General features: G+C 41.3%; 1 protein-coding gene across 2 annotated transcripts in view; it reads right to left on the reverse strand.

Annotated features, from left to right (window-relative positions):
- DIS3L2 (DIS3 like 3'-5' exoribonuclease 2) overlaps positions 1–19176 on the reverse strand; it is a 330696-nt gene extending 311520 nt beyond the window's left edge. Inside the window, exons 1-2 of one of the 2 annotated variants that reach the window (XM_028140542.2) lie at positions 19147–19176; positions 15876–15955 (exon numbers count right to left, since the gene is read on the reverse strand). The gene's annotated coding sequence lies outside the window, so the exon portion shown is untranslated. Of the gene's footprint in view, positions 1–15875; positions 15956–17512; positions 17545–19146 lie in introns of those variants that run through there. The other variant, XM_054722868.1, reaches the window with a different exon arrangement.
- Positions 19177–20256: the final 1080 nt, after the last annotated feature.

Genomic DNA, 20256 nt, shown 5'->3' on the forward strand with positions numbered 1-20256 from the left:
GTAAGATCCTAGAATGTAAGTTCCAAGAGTGTGGAGCCTTGTCTGTCTGGTTCACCAGTGTATCACCAGTGCCTAGTGGGGTGGGTACCCCGGAAATGCTTACTAAATGAAGTAATTAAAATACCCTGTTACTCCTCAACTATAAATTACTGAACAGTAGAAACTATGTCTTATGCCTATTTATACATAGTGCCCTACAAAAGATACGTTGAATACAATTTATAACATAATTATGACCTAATATCACAATGGAATTTAGAAGACACAATTTGATAATACACCTTGACATTTATGAAAAAGAATAAAAAACCTGTGTTTCTTAACTCTAATTTTAAAAGATAATAATAGTTGTCCTCAAAATAATAAAACATATCACCATATTCCAAAATTTAAGAAAACCCTTAAAGACAACGGAACTATATTTCCCCTATTTATATAATCATTTTACAAATTTGTACAATACTCTAAAATCTCAGTGCCTATTATACAATTTATCTGAATGCTGGAGTTTAATATTTTCACATCCTGATAACATGCAGGAGCACAGCAGTAAAGGCAGGAAGTATAACAAGGATATTGTTAGGGTGGACCTAAGTATCATCTCCCTGCCATTAGGACAGAATCATCTTAATGTCACTAAAGTATCAGAGTTCTGGTCATAAATAACACAACAAAATAAGATTTGTAATGAGGCAACATACAAAACCCAAAACAAAAGAGGTCTTCTCAAATACAAGCTTTCCCACCAAATAGGGCCCGAAAATGCTGAGGTGAAAATTACTTCATTTTTCAACAAATAGCTTCATTTCTCATATATACTTTGTACAGGATTTATTTTAAATTCAACTTCATGTTTCTCTCCCATATTTTATTGTTATAATTAAAATTATCTACATAATTACTAAATTAAAACAAATAAAATTACTTCTTATGCTTTAAAGACTCTCATACCAATTGGTACTTTCAACCCACTGAAATTTATTCTATCTTCTCTTTTTAAGAAGACTTTGGAGACAAATTCTAGACAAAGCACCAAAAGGCTCGGGTTAAAGTACCTTTAGAGACAAGAAGAAATGTCTCTTTATCCAGTAGAGGGAAGAAATGAACAGAGAAACTTGTGCAATATTAAACTAAATTAAAATTTCAGTTTTTAACAGAAATCAGAGCCTAAGGAAGCACATGAAGGTACCTATTGATGTTAGAATTCATGCTCAGCACCCAAATGGCAAAAGAAAGTATCTTATAAAAAAAAGACTTTCTTTTCATAACAAGTGAGCAGTCATACTGGAGTATCTGCCATGATCAGTAAACTTGAGCAATAACATACTGGAGTATCTGCTATGATCAGTAATCTTGAGCAATAACAAAATAATATTCTCTCTCCTGAAATAATCCAGGGGCAGTACTTCAACAGCACTGAAAAAGCCGCTGTAGGGGGTATTGGAAATTATGACATCTATTTCATTAACTCTTAGTCCTTGCTATCAGATAAAATCTGTCTGGTATCTTACCACTTTTCTTAATTACTTTCAGAAAGACTTTTTTATCTTTTTATTTTAAATATTTTAAAACATGCATAAAAGCCCAGCCGGAGTGGCCAGTAGTTGAGCATCAACCTATGAATCAGGAGGTCAGGGTTCGATTCCTGGTCATGGCACATGAGGGGTGTGCAGGAGGCAGTCAATCAATGATTCTCTCTCATCACTGATGTTTCTATCTCTCTCTATCCCTCCCCTTCCTCTCTGAAATCAATTTTTAAAAATATAGTTAAAAACATATACAAAGTTAAAAAATTTATGACTGTATACTCATATCTAAAATTCAACAATTGCCAATTAATCAGCCAATATTATTTCATCTACTATTACTACTACACAAACACACACACACACACACACACACACACACACACACACACACACCATCTCTCCCACATACATATACACATACTAAATTATACTGAAGCACGTAGGAAAACTTTTATTTATTTTTTTTTAATTTATTTATTGATTAAGGTGTCACATATTTGTCCTCATCCCCCCATTCCCATCCCACACCCCTCCCCCCGGATGCCCCAACCCCCTGTTGAACTTAACTGTTGGATAGGCTCATATGCATGCACACAAGTCCTTTGGTTGATCTCTCCCCCCTCCTCCCAACCTCCCCTATCCTCCCTCTGAAGCCCGATAGTCCTATCGATGCCTCCTTGTTTCTGGTTCTGTTCTTGTTCCTCAGTCTATGTTGTTCATCATTTCCCCTAGATGAGCGAGATCATATGTCACTAGATATATACTTATAAGAACTGAATGTGAGACGAGCAATAATAGTTATGCTGACAGGCAAATGAATCAGTCTGTAGTGAGTTTCTTTCTGGACCAACAGTTCTTTTGAGACCCAATTTCAATGTCCACCAGTTCCTTATGTGTACATGTCGGCACTGACTTTTAAGCTCTGGATGGTGGACAAATGGTGGTAACGGAGGTCCGACTCCCTCTGGTTTGGTCTCGGCCAGGGGCACGGCTTCACCCGGACTAAGGGGCACGTGGCCTCACCCAGACCCAAGGGGCGCGTGGCCTCACCCGGGCCCAGGACCCAGCCTCACCCGGATGGATCCAGGGGCACACGGCCTCACCCGGACCCAGGATCCGGCTTCACCCGTACCCAGGGGCGCAAGACCTCACCCGGACCCAGGGGCACATGGCCTCACCCGGGCCCAGGGACCCAGCCTCATCCGGGTCCAGTGGCGCTTGGTCTCACCCGGACCCAGGGGCGCGTGGCCTCACCCGGGCCCAGGGGCGTGTGGCCTCACCCGGGCCCAGGGACCCAGCCACACCCGGGTCCAGGGACGTAGGAAAACTTTTAAACCCCCTTTTAAAAACTCTAAATTACAGGTCATAAATGGAAAAATATTCTATTCAGCAAACAATTCAGCAACTTCTATCACTACTTAGGGCCTTTACTTACATAAAACATAAGTTTTTATGGAGCAAGGTTATCAGACAGGGTAACTCAAATTTCATGCTGTGATACAGAAGCAGATATTTAATAATAGAGCTGAAAAATAACTCATCTACTAGAAATGTACATAATTTAAATGGTAATCAAAGCCATCATCTGCCCACATATACTAATCTCAAAATTAATGAGACAAAGGGGAAAAAGGTGCATGTGGCAATTTGGAAAAATATGTGACTTTCAAAATCGATAATCAACTGAACAATGTGATTAAAATGCACAAGAATTAAAAGTAGTTTTCCCTAAATTTATATTACTTCTAATAAAATGTCAGTTTTCATGAAAAATAAATTATTTTACACAAGAGATTAATATCAACCTGGCTTCTGTGTTAGTCCTATTTTTTTTTATCTTTATTGTTGAGAGTATTACAGCTATCCCCCTTTTTCCTCCCATTGCCCCTCTCCACCCAGTTCCCACCCCACCCCAAGCTTTCACCACTCTATTGTCTGTGTCCATACGTAATGCATATAAGCATATGTTCTTTGGTAAATCTCTTCCCGCACCTCCATGCCTCTGGCTCTATTTTATTCATCAGTTTATTTTGTTCATTAGATTCCTCATTCATTTATTTTGATTTTTAGATTCAATTGTTGGTAGATTTGCATTTATTATTCATATTTTTATCTTTTATTTCTTCTTAAAGAAGACCCTTTAACATTTCATGCAATACTGGTTTGGTGGCGATGAGCTCCTCTAGTTTATCCTGGTCTGGGAAGCTCTTTATCTGATCTTCAATTCTAAATGATAGCTTTGCTGGGTAGAGTTATCTTGGTTGTAGGTCCTTGCTTTTCATCACTTTGAATATTCCTCACCACTCCCTTCTGGCCTGCAAAGTTTCTGCTGAGCAATCGGCTGACAGTCAGATGGGCACTCCCTGGTAGGTAACTAACTGCTTTTCTCTTGCTACTTTTAAGATTCTCTTTTTGTTTTTAACCTTTAGCATTTTAATTATGATGTGTCTTGTGGGCCTCTTTGGGTTCATCTTGTTTGGGACCCTGTGCTTCCTGGACTTGTATATCTATTTCTTTCACCAGGTTTTCCATTTCTTGCTCCCTCTCTTCTCCTTCTAGTAACCCCATGATGGGAATGGTGGTACACTTGAAGTTGTCCCAGGGGTTCCTTAACACTATCTCTTCACATTTTTTATTCCTTCTTCTTTTTGCTATTCTGATTGGGTGTTTTCTTCTTCATATTCCAAATTCTTGATTTGATTCTCTGTGTCCTCTACTTTACTATTATACCCTCTATATTATTCTTCATTTCAGTTAGTGTATACTTCATTTCTGACTGGACCTTTTTTATGTCTTTGAAATTCTCACTAAGTCCCTTGAAGCTCTCATTAAGATCCTTGAGAATCCTTATAACCACTGTTTGAACTCTGTATCCAGTAGGTTGCTTGCTTCCATTTAGAACTTTTTCTAGATATTTCTTCTGGTCTTTCATTTATGACATGCTTCTCCATCTCCACGTTTTAACTGCTTCCCTGTGTTTGTTATTATGAACTAGGTAGAGCTACTATGAATCCTGGAATTGGTAGAGTGGCCTTGTGTAGTAGGTGTCCTGTAGTGCCCAGTCACCTGAGCTGGACACTTTAGGTGCGCCCCTGTGTGGGCTGTGTGCACAGTCTTGTAGTAACTGAGTTTTGATTGCTGTTAGTGTTGAGCCTCTTATTGACAGGTATGGGCACAATGACGCCAAGGTTTTAGGAATGTCTGAAGCCTGAGCCAAGACAGGCCATTCATAGTGAAAAGCCACTGCAAACAGCTTGTGTGGGGCTGCAAATTGGGTGGGGTATGGTCTCAGGGAATCACCAGGGTAGAGCAAACAGTGTCACCCATGCTGATGGAAACTCACATATGGCTGCCAGTCAGTTCTGCAACGGGGGTTGGGGGGAGGTCTTGATATAGGAACAATGACCTTGTGAGCATCCCTATCTGGGAGAAAGCCTTCCCCAAGTTCTTGCTCCAATGCCAGACAATCTAGTTCTCCCCACCCCCCCCCACCCCCCCCACCCGTATATCCCTGAATTCCCCCCACCTCAGCTATTGCCCCAGTGCTAGAGCCCAGAGGGATTGAGTCCGAATAAGTCCATGGACCAGCCCTTTTAAGAGGGACTGCCTGGGTCTCCAGCAGCCTCCATTTCACTCAGCCACAATCCCCACTGGTTTCTATAGGCCAAAGTTACAGGGACTTCTCTTCCCAGCTCTGAAACCCTGGGCTGGTGTGAGGCTGGGACCCCTTGCTTCTCACAGGAAGCCTCTGCAGTGGAGATATTCCTCTCAATTAAAAACACACCACACATGGGTGTTGGACCAGCCCGTTCTATGCCTCCACCCCTCCTATCAATCTGGATATACTTTCTTCTTTACTTCTCCAGTTGTAGGACATCCATTCAGCCAAATTTCAGGCGGTTCTGAATGATGGTTATTCTGTATTTTAGTTGTAATTTTGATGTGGTTGTGGGAGGCCATGAGTACCCGCATTTATCTACAGTGCCATCTTGGTTCTTCAGTTCTATATTTTAAGAATTCTATCAGTTATATCACTACTCTCTTCTTGGAAAAGTATTGCTATACCAATGCCTACTCTCGGGGCTGTAGCTGAAAATATCTGGAATTTACTTCCTTCAGTCTCATTCAGCCCCACGTGAGTTAAGACCTCACTAATGACCACATTCCTGCCTACAATACAAGGTCCCTATAGGGTCTTATAGAATGTTCCCAGAGGAACACATGCAAATTTACAAGCAGTTGTCACAGAGAAGAATTCTAGCATTATTCAAGGCATCTGGAGGGATGCAGGACACAAAATCTAAACAGCTAAATGACTAAGACTAAATCCAGACCACCGATAGAAATACGGGGAAACTTTAAAGACCCCCTATGCCAATCTGCCGATTTTGGATCTGGTCTGTCAGCTGAGCACCCTGTGATAGGGGACCTGAGAGAAGTCCTACAAAGAACAAGTGATGGGAGCCCTTCTTTCTGTGGATAAATTATGTTCCACATTCATACCTTTCAACATGAGTGAGTTTGAAAGATGGTAAGTCTAGGGTTTGCAGCTTTTTAAAATTCTACATTTTCCAGATAAAAACCTCTAGCACCCCCACAAGGGCATAACCATAGATTTTACAGTTAATAATTTCAGGTAGATAATAGGACAATCAACAATTAACCAAAATAATTCCAAAAATATTGAAACGCAACTAAGACAGACCTGTGGCCTTTCTTCTCCTTGCTGCTTCTAAAACAGCAACACTGAAATCCCTGCTTCTCAGGGAGACAAAACAAAACTGAGGTCCACAGGTGCCAGGGAAATATGCTAGGCCCGTGGTCGGCAAACTGTGGCTCACGAGCCACATGAGGCTCTTTGGTCCCTTGAGTGTGGCTCTTCCACAAAATACCACAGCCTGGGCGAGTCTATATTGAAGAACTAGCGTTAGTAGAATTTTAAGTCTAAAAAATTTGGCTCTCAAAAGAAATTTCAGTTGTTGTACTGTTGATATTTGGCTCTGTTGACTAATGAGTTTGCCAACCACTGAGCAGGGTTCTACACAAGCCTTCTGAGCAGACGAGCAGAGTGTGGGACATTGGCTCCAGAGCAAAGTTCAGAATCTTAGGATTATTTTAAAACTTCATGCTGCAAGTGTTCAACCTATCATTTATGGGAAGCTACATCACTAAGATCTTGCTGCCTACAGATACACATTAAATATAAAACCTATATTCATAGAGTATAATTCCTTAATCCAGAAGTGAAGAAATCCAAAGTTATGATTCCCACAGCAATTGTACTCTTGGCAAACCCATATACATGCATTCTGTATTACTTCAGATGGTAGTGACCTTAAAAGAAATCTCCATATCTAATTACAAAGGACAACTCCCAGACAAGAGCAGAGATTACAAATCTACCTTCTTTCTGGGATAGTGGAGCACTTTCTTTGAAACAATTAACAAAGGCTGGACCAAGCACTGAAGAATGTGCTGGAAGAAACAATCCTGACCTGGCCTGAAGGATAGACAACTTAACAGGGTTTCCTCTAAACGCTCATTTCCAATTTTCAAAAACAACCAGCTGTTTGATGTGTAAAATATTTAATTTCAAATATTACTGAAAAATATTTGCATTGTGATTCCATTTTATAGATTTCAAAAACATGAAAAATTAAGTACCTTAAGGATATAAACTATGTGGTTCACATATGAAGAAAATATAAAACTCAGGTTACTTCTGAAAGAGGAAACAGTAGAATCAGGAACAGAATCACAGAGAATTTCAAAGGCAATGATAATCTTTCCTTAAACTAGGCATTAGGACACATGAGTATTCATTGCCCTATTATTCTGTATACCTTACACATATTTTGCATTTATTATTTTGTAACTTCTCAGTATTTAATAAAAGACCACAATTTTAAAACAAGACTGTACAGAATTCATGTAAACACATATGTAGTCTTTTAATACTAGATTCAATTTCTGCCACAGAAAACCTGTTTGATTCTATCATGTCCTAAATATTACTTGCTAGGAGTTAGCAAAATCCTTGATTTTCATGTTTTCTTCTGATGTTGCATTAACAAGGAGATTCATGGGTGTAGGGAGGGCTTACAGCAAAGGGTAAACCACTCTGATCAAATTCACTGAAAACAATTATCATTCATTTCAGGGAGCTTCAGCAAAGAGGGTACTTGCCAGAACTAAGAGCAAAAAGGTTTGCATCAGATAACTGAGAGCACTGCAGGAGGAATGATGTGATTTGAACAGTAATATGTTTTTCCATTATTTTTAACTGATAAAAATCCAATAAAACCCTGGTTGAATCTCAGCTCTCAACTCTTTTGCGATACAAAAATTAGAATGAATCCAGTTGAGCACTTGCCTTATCAGAGCCAATTCTGCATGTGGCAGGCAGCTGTGAGTTCAAGGACAGTACCAACATACTCCTCCCTACCAGAGAGAAGTTGAAAAGTCCCAGGTCTATCATACTTAATGGTGAAAGACTAAATACTTTCTTCCTAAAATCAGGAACAAGACAAAATAAGTCTGCTTCTATCACTTCTATTTAACACTAGAGGCCCAGTGCACTAAATTCGTGCACTGGGGGGGGGGGGGAGTATCCCTCAACCCAGCCCGCACCCTCTCCAATCTGGGACCCCACACGGATCAGGCCTAAACCAGTCGTCGGACATCCCTCTCACATTCTGGGACTGCTGGCTCCCAACTGCTCGCCTGCCTGCCTGACAGCCTGATCACCCCCTAACCACTCCCCTGCCAGCCTGATCGACACCCAATTACTCCCCTACTGGCCCAATTTCCCCCAACTGCCCTCCCCTGCTGGCCCGATCGCCCCCAAATGCCCTCCCCTGCTGGCGCAATAACCCCCAACTGCCCTCCCCTGCAGGCCCAGTCGCCCCCAACTGCCCTCCCCTGCCAGCCTGGTCCCCCGCAACTGCCCTCCCCTGCAGGCCTGATCTCACCCCCAACTGCCCTCCCCTGGCGACCTGATCGCCCACAACTGCCCTCCCCTGCCAGCCTGGTCCCCCCCAACTGCCCACTCCTGCAGGCCTGGTTGCCCAAGCTGTCCTCCCCTGTAGGCCTGGTCACCTCTAACTGCCCTCACCTGAAGGCCTGGTTGCCCCCAACTGCCCTCCCCTGCCAGTCTGGTTGACCCCAACTGTCCTCCCCTGACGGCCCGATCACCCCCAACTGCCCTCTCCTGCTGGACTGTCTGCCCCCAACTGCTCTCCCCTGCCGACCTGATCACCCACATCTGCCATCCTCTGCCAGTCATCTTGTGATGACCATCTTGTGATGACTTGAAAGTGTCATGCGAGGGCGCGAGGGCCACCTAGACTTTTATTAGTATAGATATTAATCAAGTCAGTATAACATTGGCATCAAGATAGACAAACAAATAATGAGACAGAAGGGGGAAACCAAGATGGCAGCATAGGTAAACACCTAAACTGCTCCCTCGCACATTTCAAAACTACAACTAAAAGACAAAAAGGACATCATCCAAAACCACAGGAAGGCTGGCTGAGTGGAAATTCTACAACTAGAATGAAAGAGAAAAGCACACTGAGACTCACAGGCGCTGTGGAAGGCAGAGGTACAGAGACGCGTGCACGGAGATGACTGGCAACTTAGAACGCGGCTGGCTTTCTCAACCGGGAGTGAGACAAAAGCTCCTGACTACTCTGAACTCCAGTTCCAGGCAAGACTCTGGGGACCCAGACTCATTCGGGGAGAAACTGGACTGTCTGGCAGCGGGCAAAACTCAAGGGCAGCTTTCTCTCAGAGGTGCTTGCAGCGATTACCACGGGACACTGAGACCCAGGGGCCTCTTAGGGCAGGGCTGACGGGAAGCCAATGCTGTGTGCTCTGCCCCATCCAAGCTGAGCACAGAGGCTTTTGCAAGTCTTGCTTCCTAAGGGTGTCTCCAGCACAGAAGTTCTCCCATCGTAGACACAGCAGATCCTCACAGCCAATTGGCCTGGAGGTCAATTCCTCCCAGTGATACCAACAACAATCAAGGCTTAACTACAACAAGACTGTGCACACAGCCCACATAGAGGTGCACCAAGAATGTCCACCTCAGGTAACTGGGGAGGCTGAGCCACTGGGTCCTATTGGACACCTAGCTCACAAAGCCACTCTATCAACTCAGGGAAGCAGCCAAAATGTGGAGACAAAGAAACAAGTCACAAATGAAAGAAATGGAGGAAAGCAAACGACTGAATATAGAGTTCAAAACCACGGTTATAAGGTTTTTCAAGAATTTCCTAGAAAAGGCTGATAATTTAGTGAGACCCTCGAGGATATGAAAAAGGACCAACTAGAAATTAAGCATACACTGACTGAAATAAAAAATAATATACAGAGATCCAACAGCAAACTAGAGGATCACAAGAATCAAGTCAAAGATTTGAAATACAAAGAAGCAAAAAATACCCAACCTGAAAATCAAAAGGAAAAAAGAATCCAAAAAATGAAGATAGTGTAAGGAGCCTCTGGGACAACTTCAAGCGTACCAACATCAGAATTATGGGGGTCCCAGAAGAAGAGAGAGAGCAAGATACTGAAAACCTATTTGAAGAAATAATGACAGAAAACTTTCCCACCTGGTGAAAGAAATAGACTTACATGTCCAGGAAGCGCACAGAACCCCAAACAAAAGGAATCCAAAGAGGACCACACCAAGACACATCATAATTAAAATGCCAAGAGCAAAACACAAAGAGAGAACATTAAAGCAGCAAGAGAAAAACAGTTAGTTACCTACAGGGAGCACCCATACGATTGTCAGCTGATTTCTCAACAGAAACTATGCAGGCCAGAAGGGAGTGGCAAGAAATATTCAAAGTGATGAATATCAAGAACCTACAACCAAGATTACTCTACCCAGCAAAGCCTATCATTCAGAATTGAAGGTCAGATAAAGAGCTTCATAGACAAGAAAAAGCTAAAGGAGTTCACCACCAAACCAGTATTATATGAAATGCTGAAAGGTATTCTTTAAGAAGAGGAAGAAGAAAAAGATAAAGAGAAAAATTATGAACAACACATACATATCTATCAACAAGTGAATCTAAAAATCAAGTGAATAAAAAATCTGATGAACAGAATAAACTGGTGAATATAATAGAATCAGGGGCATAGAAAGGGAGTGGACTGACAATTCTTGGGGGGGATAGGGGTGTGGGGGGTGCAGGAAGAGACTGGACAAAAATCGTACACCTATGGATGAGGACAGTGGGGGGAGATAAGGGCAGAGGGTGGGGTGGGAACTGGGTGGAGGGGAGCTATGGGGGGAAAAAAAGAGGAACAATTGTAATAATCTGAACAATAAATATTTATTAAATAAAAAATAATAATAATAATAATAATGAAACAGAAAAGAGAGTCCAGAAATAAAACCACACATATATAGATTTTCAACCTAGGTATAACCTAGGTTCAAGGCAATTTAGTGAAAGAGTGATCTTTTAAACAAATGGTTCTACAACAATTGTATCCCATATGTAAAGAAATAAAAGAAATGACATTTGATCAATACTTTGTCCTATACATAAAAATTAACTCAAAGTAGATCATAGATCTAAATGTAAAAACTAAAACTTCTAGAATACAGGACAATGTCTTTGTGATATTAACTTAGGCAAAGATTTCTTAGCTAAAGCAACAAAAGCACAACCCATAAAATAAAGAAATTATAAATTGGGCTTTATCAAAATTAAGACTGTCTCTCTTTAAAAGACACCATTAAAGAGAATGGAAAAAGTAGAAGAAAATATCTGCAAATTTACGTCTGAAAAATGACTTACATCCAGAATATATAAAGAAATTCTTAAACTTAGTAATATGAAAACACAGAACCCAATTAAAAATTGACAAAAAAATGTGAAAAGACACTTCACCAAAGCTATATGGATAGAAAATATGCTCAGCATCACTAATTGTTGGAGAAATGAAAATTAAAAACATAATGAGATACCACTACAAATTAGAATGTCTAAAAATTTAAAAGATTGGCTATACCAAGAGTTGATAAGAATGTGGAAGAAGTGAACCTCTTATACGCTGCTGGTGGGAATGCAAAATAGTACAGCTGCTTCAAAAAACCGATAGTTTCTTTAAAAGTTAAGTATATACCTACCATATGATCTAGCCATTCTACTCCAAGGTATTTATGTAGCCAAGAGAAATAAAAGTATATGTCCATACAAAGACTTGTATACAAAGTTTCATAGCAGTCTTATTTATTATCAAAACTAGAAATAATATGTCCAACAATGGGTGAATGTATTTTCTAAAGAGTTAAAGAACCCATTAGGGTTTTTTTGTTTGTTTGTTTGTTTGTTTTTATTGATTTCAGAGAGGGAGAGAGGGATAGAAACATCAATGATGAGAGAAAATCATTTATCAGCTGCCTCCTGCACACACCACACTGAGGATCGAGCCCGCAACCCAGGCATGTGCCCTGGGGAATTAAACCATGACCTCCTAGTTCATAGGTCAATGCTCAACCACTGAGCCACGCCAGTCGGACAATAGGTGAATGTATTAATAAACTGTGGTATATTCATACAAAGGAATATTACTCAGAATTAAAGGGAAATCAAGTACTAATACATTAAAAACATGAATCTCAAAACAAGAGATCAACCGAAGGACTTGTTGATCCTTGCATATAAGCATATAAGCATAACCAATGGGCACAAGACACTGGAGGGGGTGGGAGGAGGGCATATGCCAGCGGGGGGGGGGGGAGGGAGGAGGTAGGGAAGGCTGCGGGGAGGTCAATGGGGAAAAAAAGAAGACATATGTACTGGTCGCCCCAACTGCCCTCCCCTGCCAGCCTGGTCGCCCCCAACTGCCCTCTCCTGTCTGATGCCAAACTTATCTCAAGTGGCATGATGTAGTGTGATGGAAGGAATATGGGCTTTGGCATCAGACAGACATAGGTCCAAGTATTTGTAATACTTTAAACAATAAAATTAAATTTAAACATAAAATAATAGAAAAAAATTAAATTTAATTTTAAAAAAGCAAAAAAGAACAATTGATATTGAATAAAATAAGCATAACTACATGCTGTATGATTCCATTTATATAAATTTCTAGGAAATGAAAATTAATGTGTAATGAGAGAAAGATCAGTGGTTGTCTGGAATGGAGGTCAAGGAGCCAGGATATGATGAAAGCTTTAGGGGTGAGGGATATGTTCATCCTCTTGTTTGTGATGATGGTCTCATGAGTCTATACATATGTCAAAACTTAACCAATTGTACACCTTAGATATGTACAATTTATATGTCAACTTATCTCAATAAATCAGCTTTTAACAAATATGGTTTTAACCCAATAATTAATAATATTTCATAATACAAATTGGGCCCTAATTCGTTCATTAAAAATTATTCCTTGTTAATAATGTGTATTTTGTCATAAAATTCATAGGGCATCCTTATTTCCAAACTATTAAAAAAGACTAATTTGAACTGGCAAAATTCAGTAAATCATAAAATAAATGTCTTATAAAAGCAATAAATCTCTAAACAATATACATGTTTTTTCATTAAGAAAAAATAACTAAAAAGAATAGCAAACCATGTAAACTGTTGATTTTATTTCAAGTAGGATTAAACAAAAAAAAAAGTGCTATTATCTCCTTCCTAGTATAACTGCTATTACAGTTTTATAGTCAATCCTCTATAACAGATTAAAGCTGACCATGGCAAATAGAGAAAGAAGCAACTATTTCCCATGAGGAAATGTTCTCTAAATGAGGTGAAGTTAAACAGAAATGTCTGGGGCTTCTCTCTGAATCCCTCAGCACCTAGACAATCACCACAAACCTCTCCTCCTCATCAAAGCCTAATGGTAGAAACAATCCAATTTCACTAAAGGAAGCCTACAGAGGAACCTAAAGAAAAGAGTTCTTCAATTAGCATTATATAACTTCCTGCCTCCTCCTGGCTTAGGTACCCAAACTCTTAAGTCTATCAGATACTCCAACAATTACTTTCCTTCATTTGAAGGATTTTTTAAGCCACAGGGAACAGGTAACTTCCTACTATATCAGCCTACTTCATCACTTGTCCTTTTCTTTATCATCACCACAATACTTATGTTTATGTTCTCATGACCAGTGTAAATGTTGAAATCAGAACCTGATTTAAGGAAGTGGCATGATGTAGTGTGATGGAAGGAATATGGGCTTTGGCATCAGACAGACATAGGTCCAAACTTTGGTTCTAATACATATTGCTTTTTGACTCAAGTTTCTCAATAAAAGAGTCAAATCATCTTTCTCAATGGATAAATACTGGTATTAAATGACACAATGTATGTGAATTACTTGACAGATAGGAGGTGATCCATTAATTATAATCTCCACAATACACCATAATTTTAAATAGTGGGGGAGAAAGGTAGTTTTTTTGGACTAACAGTTGACTAAACTTGACTAATTCTAGCCTCAACACAAAAGTTAATCACATAATTGCAACTCTGGGACACCAAGTTCCTACTATGGTTCCAAATAAAATGCTATCTGAAAAGTCCTCATTGTCAAATCTTTCTATCTCCTGTCACATGACCAAAGGAGCATTCTGTGCAGTTCCACCACCACCCTCAGACTAATAAAGACAACAAGAATTCTGGCCAAGTCTCCCTGACATCACCAATAATGGCTTAGATGGCTAGACCTCAGAGGTATCTATTCCAGGCCCACAGTTTGATTTTTACTTGTGCTCAGTAGTATTTGAATGAAGATGAACTTAATTTCTCACAGCAATTCCTCAGATTTTTTTTTTAATTTTTTTTTTGAAGGTTAAATTAGGAGGACACTTTAAAAGTTGGATTTTTACGGAGTGGATCCAGAGTCATGGAAGCAAGGAACAAAGTGCGGAATCTCAGGAAGGCGGGGAAGGGTGGATGGATGGGAGTTAATCAACCAAAGACCTTGTATGCATATATGCGTAACCCATGAACACAGAGAGTGGGGTGTTGGGGGGCGGGGGTGAGTTGGAGGGGGTCGATGGGGGAAAAGGAAGAACCTATGTAATACGTTCAACAATAAAGATTTTTTAAAAAAATAAATTAAAAAATAAAAGTTGGATTCTATAAGGCTGGTACTATAACATTATAGGAAAGCAAAGTCTGAGGTAAATGATGAAACTACAAATAAAAGTTTATAAATCTTCCTCATACAAGAAAATGCTCTTTTACACGTTTTTACCCCTAAAGATATTGAGCCATCTCAAAATCATTTCCAGTACAATACCCAAAATCAACTGATTCATAGGCATTCTGAGATGAGCACTATATAGTGTGGTACAAATATGATTCTTTCAAAAACATTTAGCAGCAATAAAGCTCACAAAGAAGCATTAAACCTTTGCCTCAAAATAAATCAGCTAATCTAAAAAGTTTAATGCATTAGGTTTTCCACTTCTGATTGTTTTTTTCATTAGATTTTCATCAAAATTTGTAGGGAAACCCAAGTATGTGTGCCATGGACAAATATATGCAATATAGAGAGCATTAGGAAAAGGTAAGAAAGTCTTAACTCTGATTGCAAAGGTGAAAGAATTACTCAACTGCAGAAGGACTAGTGTAAATTTGATTAATATAACCAAGGATCTAAAAAATCAATGAAGTTCAAAATTTTATGTAGGGCCACCTCTTAGGCAATGAAAGTCCTGGAGACAATCGATTCATTAACAAATATTTCCTAGGCATCTAATATGCCTCTGCATAATGTTATGGAGATAGGAAAATGTGCCTGTGCCTCAGTGGTACTTAAATTACAACATGTTAGCAGGCTGAAGCAGAAAAGGCACCCACCCAAGAGTTGAAAGATTAGAGCTCTAGTCCAACTTTGCCCGACTCTCTAGATGTCTGTCCCTAAGCAAATCACTGAAACTTCTATAGAACTCAATTTTCTTTTATTTTTTCCACTGATTTCTAGAGAGAGCGGAAGGAAGGGGGCAGGGGAGAAAGAGAGAAACATCAATGTGACAGAGACACATCCATTGGCTGCTTCTTGGTTGCCTCCTGCACGCTCCCTGACCTGGGGCAGGAATCAGACCTGCAACCCAGGTATGTGTCCTTGAAAGGAGTCGAGCCTGCAACTCTCTGGTGCACAGGCCGACGCTCTAACCACTGAATTACCCTGGCCAGGGCTCACCTAGAAAATTGCTAAGGGCTCTTCCACACTGGGTCTATTAAGCCAAGTAAAAGGACAAGGGAGAGGAAATGGGCCTTAAAGAACTGGAAGGATTTAAATTGACTGAGAAGAAAGGATATTCTAGGGAAGGAGCATGAAGGTAAAAATGAACATACCTTGTACAATTTCACTTATATGAGATATCTGGAGTAGTCAAAATCATGGAAACTGAAGGTAAAAGGGTAGGTGCCAGGAGCTGAGGGAAGGAGAAATAGGAAATTGTTCAATAGGTAGAGTTTTCATTTTGCAAGATGACAAAGTCCTAGAGATCTGTTACACAACAATGTAAATATAGTTAACACTTCAAAATATTAAGAAGGTAAATTTAATGTTTCTACTACCACAATTAAAAAGAAAAAGAATCACAGAAATTAGTGTCCTAGAGGTCACACACTAATGCAAAAACATTTCAAATCAACTTCTAGTTTCTAATCCTAATCTCTTAAATTCCTTTTCTCCCAATTAGAAACGTGAACATGTATTGCTAGTGGGACATAGAGGCTTCCCCAACAATAATGCTGAGGGAGCATGTTGAAAAAAATGAGGAAAGAGAAGACAATACAAATACTAAGCAATAGTAAAAATACAAAGCAGGCTATTCAAACACAAACTAATGGTGTCTTCTCCACAAGCAATCCAGCCTAAATCCATTAAGTAAAACCATACAGAGGATAAAGAAAAATCCTCAACCTGTTTCCAAGGCCCAGCACCCTCCAGCTCAACTCTCGAGCCCCCCTCACCCACCAGATTCTTCTACACTCTTCTTGCTCCATACATGCAGCTGTACTGTAAGTCCCTAGTCCACTTCATGAACTGTGACATCACATGGTCTTTGTCCTTACTGTTTGCTCTGACTCGAACACTGCTCCTTTCTTGTGCATCCTTCAGATTTCAGTCCAAATGTCACTTCTGTGACTTCTCTAACTCAAATACTTGTCACAGTTTTATATTTGTGTGATTATGTGATATCATCTGCTGAGGACAGGGACCATGTTTGCACTCATTCCCCCTTCATTTCCAAGACCAAGCACAGTGCCTAGTACCAAGTAAGCGCTCAATTGGTGGACTAAGTGAATAAAGGGGCACTAAAACTATAAAGAATGAAGGGGTCTCCTTAAGAGTGTTTATCTTTGCCCTAGCCGGCTTGGCTCAGTAGATAAGAGTGTCAGCCTGTGGACTGAAGGATCCCAGGTTCAATTCCAGCCAAGGGCACATGCCTGGGTTGCGGGCTCGATCTCCAGTAGGGGGCATGCAGGAGGCGGCCGACCAATGATTCTCTCACATCACTGATGTTTCTCTTTCTCTCTCTCCATCTCCCTTCCTCTCTGAAATCAATAAAGAAATTTTTTTTTAAAGAGTGTGCATCTTCACAAAATGAATCTTTGGAGAATGCCCAAAAAAATTGAACCTAAAGTCCCTATTCAACTCTTTAAAAAGAAAAACAAGCCCTAGCCAGTTTGGCTCAGTGAATAGAGCGTTGGCCTGCAGACCAAAGGGTCCTGGGTTCAATTCTGGTCAAGGGCACATACCTCAGTTACAGGCTCCTCCCTGGCTTGGGCCCTGGTCAGGGCTTGAGCAGGAGGCAACCAATGTTTCTCTCACACAGCTGTTTCTCTCTGTCTTTCCCTCTCCATTCCACTCTCTCCAAAAATCAAAGAAAAAATATCCTCAGGTGAGGATTTTTAAAATAATAAAAATTATTTTTTTTTAAAAAAAGAGAAAAATGTCAACTCAGATGCATGTACAGGCATACCTTGGAAATGTTGCAGTTTCAATTCCAGACACCATAATAAAGTGAGTCACAATCTTTTTGCTGGTGGAGGGTCTTGCCTACCATTAGTAAAAAATGCAAAACCTGTGAAGCACAATAAAACAAAGCAAAACAAAACGAGGTATACCTATATAAATTTCTCTAGCCCTCCTATGCCTCTAGACAAATGCTGAGCATCCAAGGCAGATATTTTAAACATACACACACATCATATACACCCCATAGGTAAACTATTTCCTGATCCAGTACCAGCTACATAGTAAGCATTCTGGAAATATATGTCAAAATGAAGAAAGCAACATTTCACAAGACTAGTAAGTGTGTATGAAACAGTAACTCTACTTAAATTGTGGTGTCTTGGGGGGGGGGGTCAATTGGGGGAAAAGAAACACATGTAAAACTTTAGACAATAAAAAAAAAACTATTTAGGATTCTCTATCCCCTCCAATATGAATAGAAGTTGTATCTATGCCTTAGAGAGGAAACAAATATCAATACTTTAGAGATATAATCCATAAACATATTCCTGAAAACTCAGACCCATACTGACCTCTCCTCCTGCTGATTTTGCATTTTAGTAAATGTTATTTTACAGTTTCCCTAAAATTTAATGTGTGCAGTCTCATTTCTTATTATGTATCCTTCCAGATGCATATAACACTGTAGGTGCTTAATTAATAGTTCTTGAACCAAAATGAAATTATACTGTTTTGAATAATGAATTTTGAGACAGAAACTCCTGTATTTTATTCCCAAATAATAAGTAATTCCCAAAAATTGTTCACATGCTTGTTTGGGCTCTATTATCATTGGATTAAATGTAAAGTCATTATCCAACAATGTTACTACACCTTCAAACTCAGTTATGGGAGGTGTTCAGTCTCTTGTAGTTCCATATAAATTTCAGTTTGTCTATTTCAAAAATACAGCTGGGATTTGGATATTATGTTGAATCTGTTTTCAAATGGAAATCAGAGATATTAACACCACCTGCCCCTACTTTCTTCAACATAGCAAATTTCACTTGAAACTTCTCCTAAACCTACTCAGTCTCAGGGAGAGTTCCTTCTGTAGAAAATCGGAAAATACAAAATCTTAACTACACAGTATTAACTGCACATTCCTAGACACTGGAAAGTTCATTTCCAGGGAAAAGGGTCAAATATAATCAGTTAAATGAGTCTCCACGATCAACAGAACATTTCAAGTATATCACTTTGGAAAGCAGCTAAAAAACATCAAGTAATATATTTAAGTGGCTGCTGTTCAAGACTCCTGAAGCGCCGGCACCGAACATCAGTGTCAGGGACCCTGAGAAGGCGCCCACAGGTGACCGAGCCTCGGGAAGCATCCTCTCCACCGCAACCAGCCTTGTAGCTGGTGTGCTCCCCGCGCACCTCGCCGGGCTACCGGGAAGGCCGCGTCTGCCGGGAGCAGGGGGCGTGAGGTGAGCAGGAGCGACGTCAGGGCCGGGAGAAACGCCAGCGGCGGAGGGCGCTCGCCCGGGGCCGCCACTGGTGCCCCACGCAGCACCGCAGAGGCCCCGCTGGCCAGACCAGGTGGGTCCGGCGGAGGGGTCGAGGTGGGACTGGCGGGGAGGGGGTGAGTGGCCTCACCGTAGCTCCCGGGAGGCCGGCGCTGCCAGGATTCCGCAGTTGCTAAGGAGAAAGCTCTTCCGGGTCGAGGGCGGGCGCGGCGGTGTAGAGAGCAACGGTGGCCGGAAGGGACCAAGAGCGAAGCGCGGGTTTGTGAGCTGCGCAGGCGGTGGTCTGCGGTTGCTCCGCTGCAGCGGGAGCGAAAGGGCCGGGCGGGGAGCCCCCGGAGCTTTTCCCGTCTCGCCTTGCGGGGGCGACTGGCTGGATGGGTGGCTCTAGCAGGACGGCCTCAGGAACACCTTCCTGCCCGGCCCCGACGGGCTCCGGGCCCTGCTCTACGAGGCTAGCCGTCGAGGGGCGCCCTCCCGCCCCTGCAGCCCGCTTCTAGTCCCCGAGTGTGACCATGCCGGCCCTTAGGGTTTTACTCTACGGCCCTGCTCAGGGCTCGGTGCAGGACCGGCACTGGGGATGCAGAGGGGTCAACCCGGTCTTGTCCCTGACCTCAGAATGCCAGGCCGCCGGGAGGGCAGGCAGTGTCCTGCGTACTGGGAAGGGCCAAATATAGGAAGCTACTGGAGCCTGCCCGAGAAGGGCCAGTCCAGACACAAGTAGGGAAAGCTGATGGTGGAGAGCCGAATAAAAAGGATAAGGAAAAAAGTGTTTCAGGTCGGAGCTGGCTCAGACGACAAACTCAAGGAAAGATCAGTGTGGTCTATCCAGGGAAGTGTGTAGAGAAGAGAGAATGGCTAAGAATGGAACCTAGAGAGCATCAATATTGTAGATGTGACCAAAGGAAAAGGAACCCCCAAAGAGCAATCAGATGTTGGGTTGAAGGACTGCTGAGGATGCAGCAGGAGAGGAAAGAATTTCTGTAAGGGAGCGGTCACCCGCGTCAAATATGGAGGTCAAGTGCCCAGTGGTGACTAGGAAAATCAAAATTCAGGTATACAGTGTCAAAGTCTATAGTGGCTTGAGTTTGGAGCCCACCACTATATGCTCCATACTGAAACAAGGAAAAGAGATGACTTCATTCCTGAATACCTTAGTGTTTTAAAAGGCACTGTCAGCCCTAGCCGGTTTGGCTCAGTGGATAGAGCACTGGCCTGCGGACTGAAGGGTCCCAAGTTGGAT

The sequence above is a fragment of the Eptesicus fuscus genome, chromosome 11 (assembly GCF_027574615.1).
Source record: "Eptesicus fuscus isolate TK198812 chromosome 11, DD_ASM_mEF_20220401, whole genome shotgun sequence".
Classification (NCBI taxonomy): domain Eukaryota; kingdom Metazoa; phylum Chordata; class Mammalia; order Chiroptera; family Vespertilionidae; genus Eptesicus; species Eptesicus fuscus.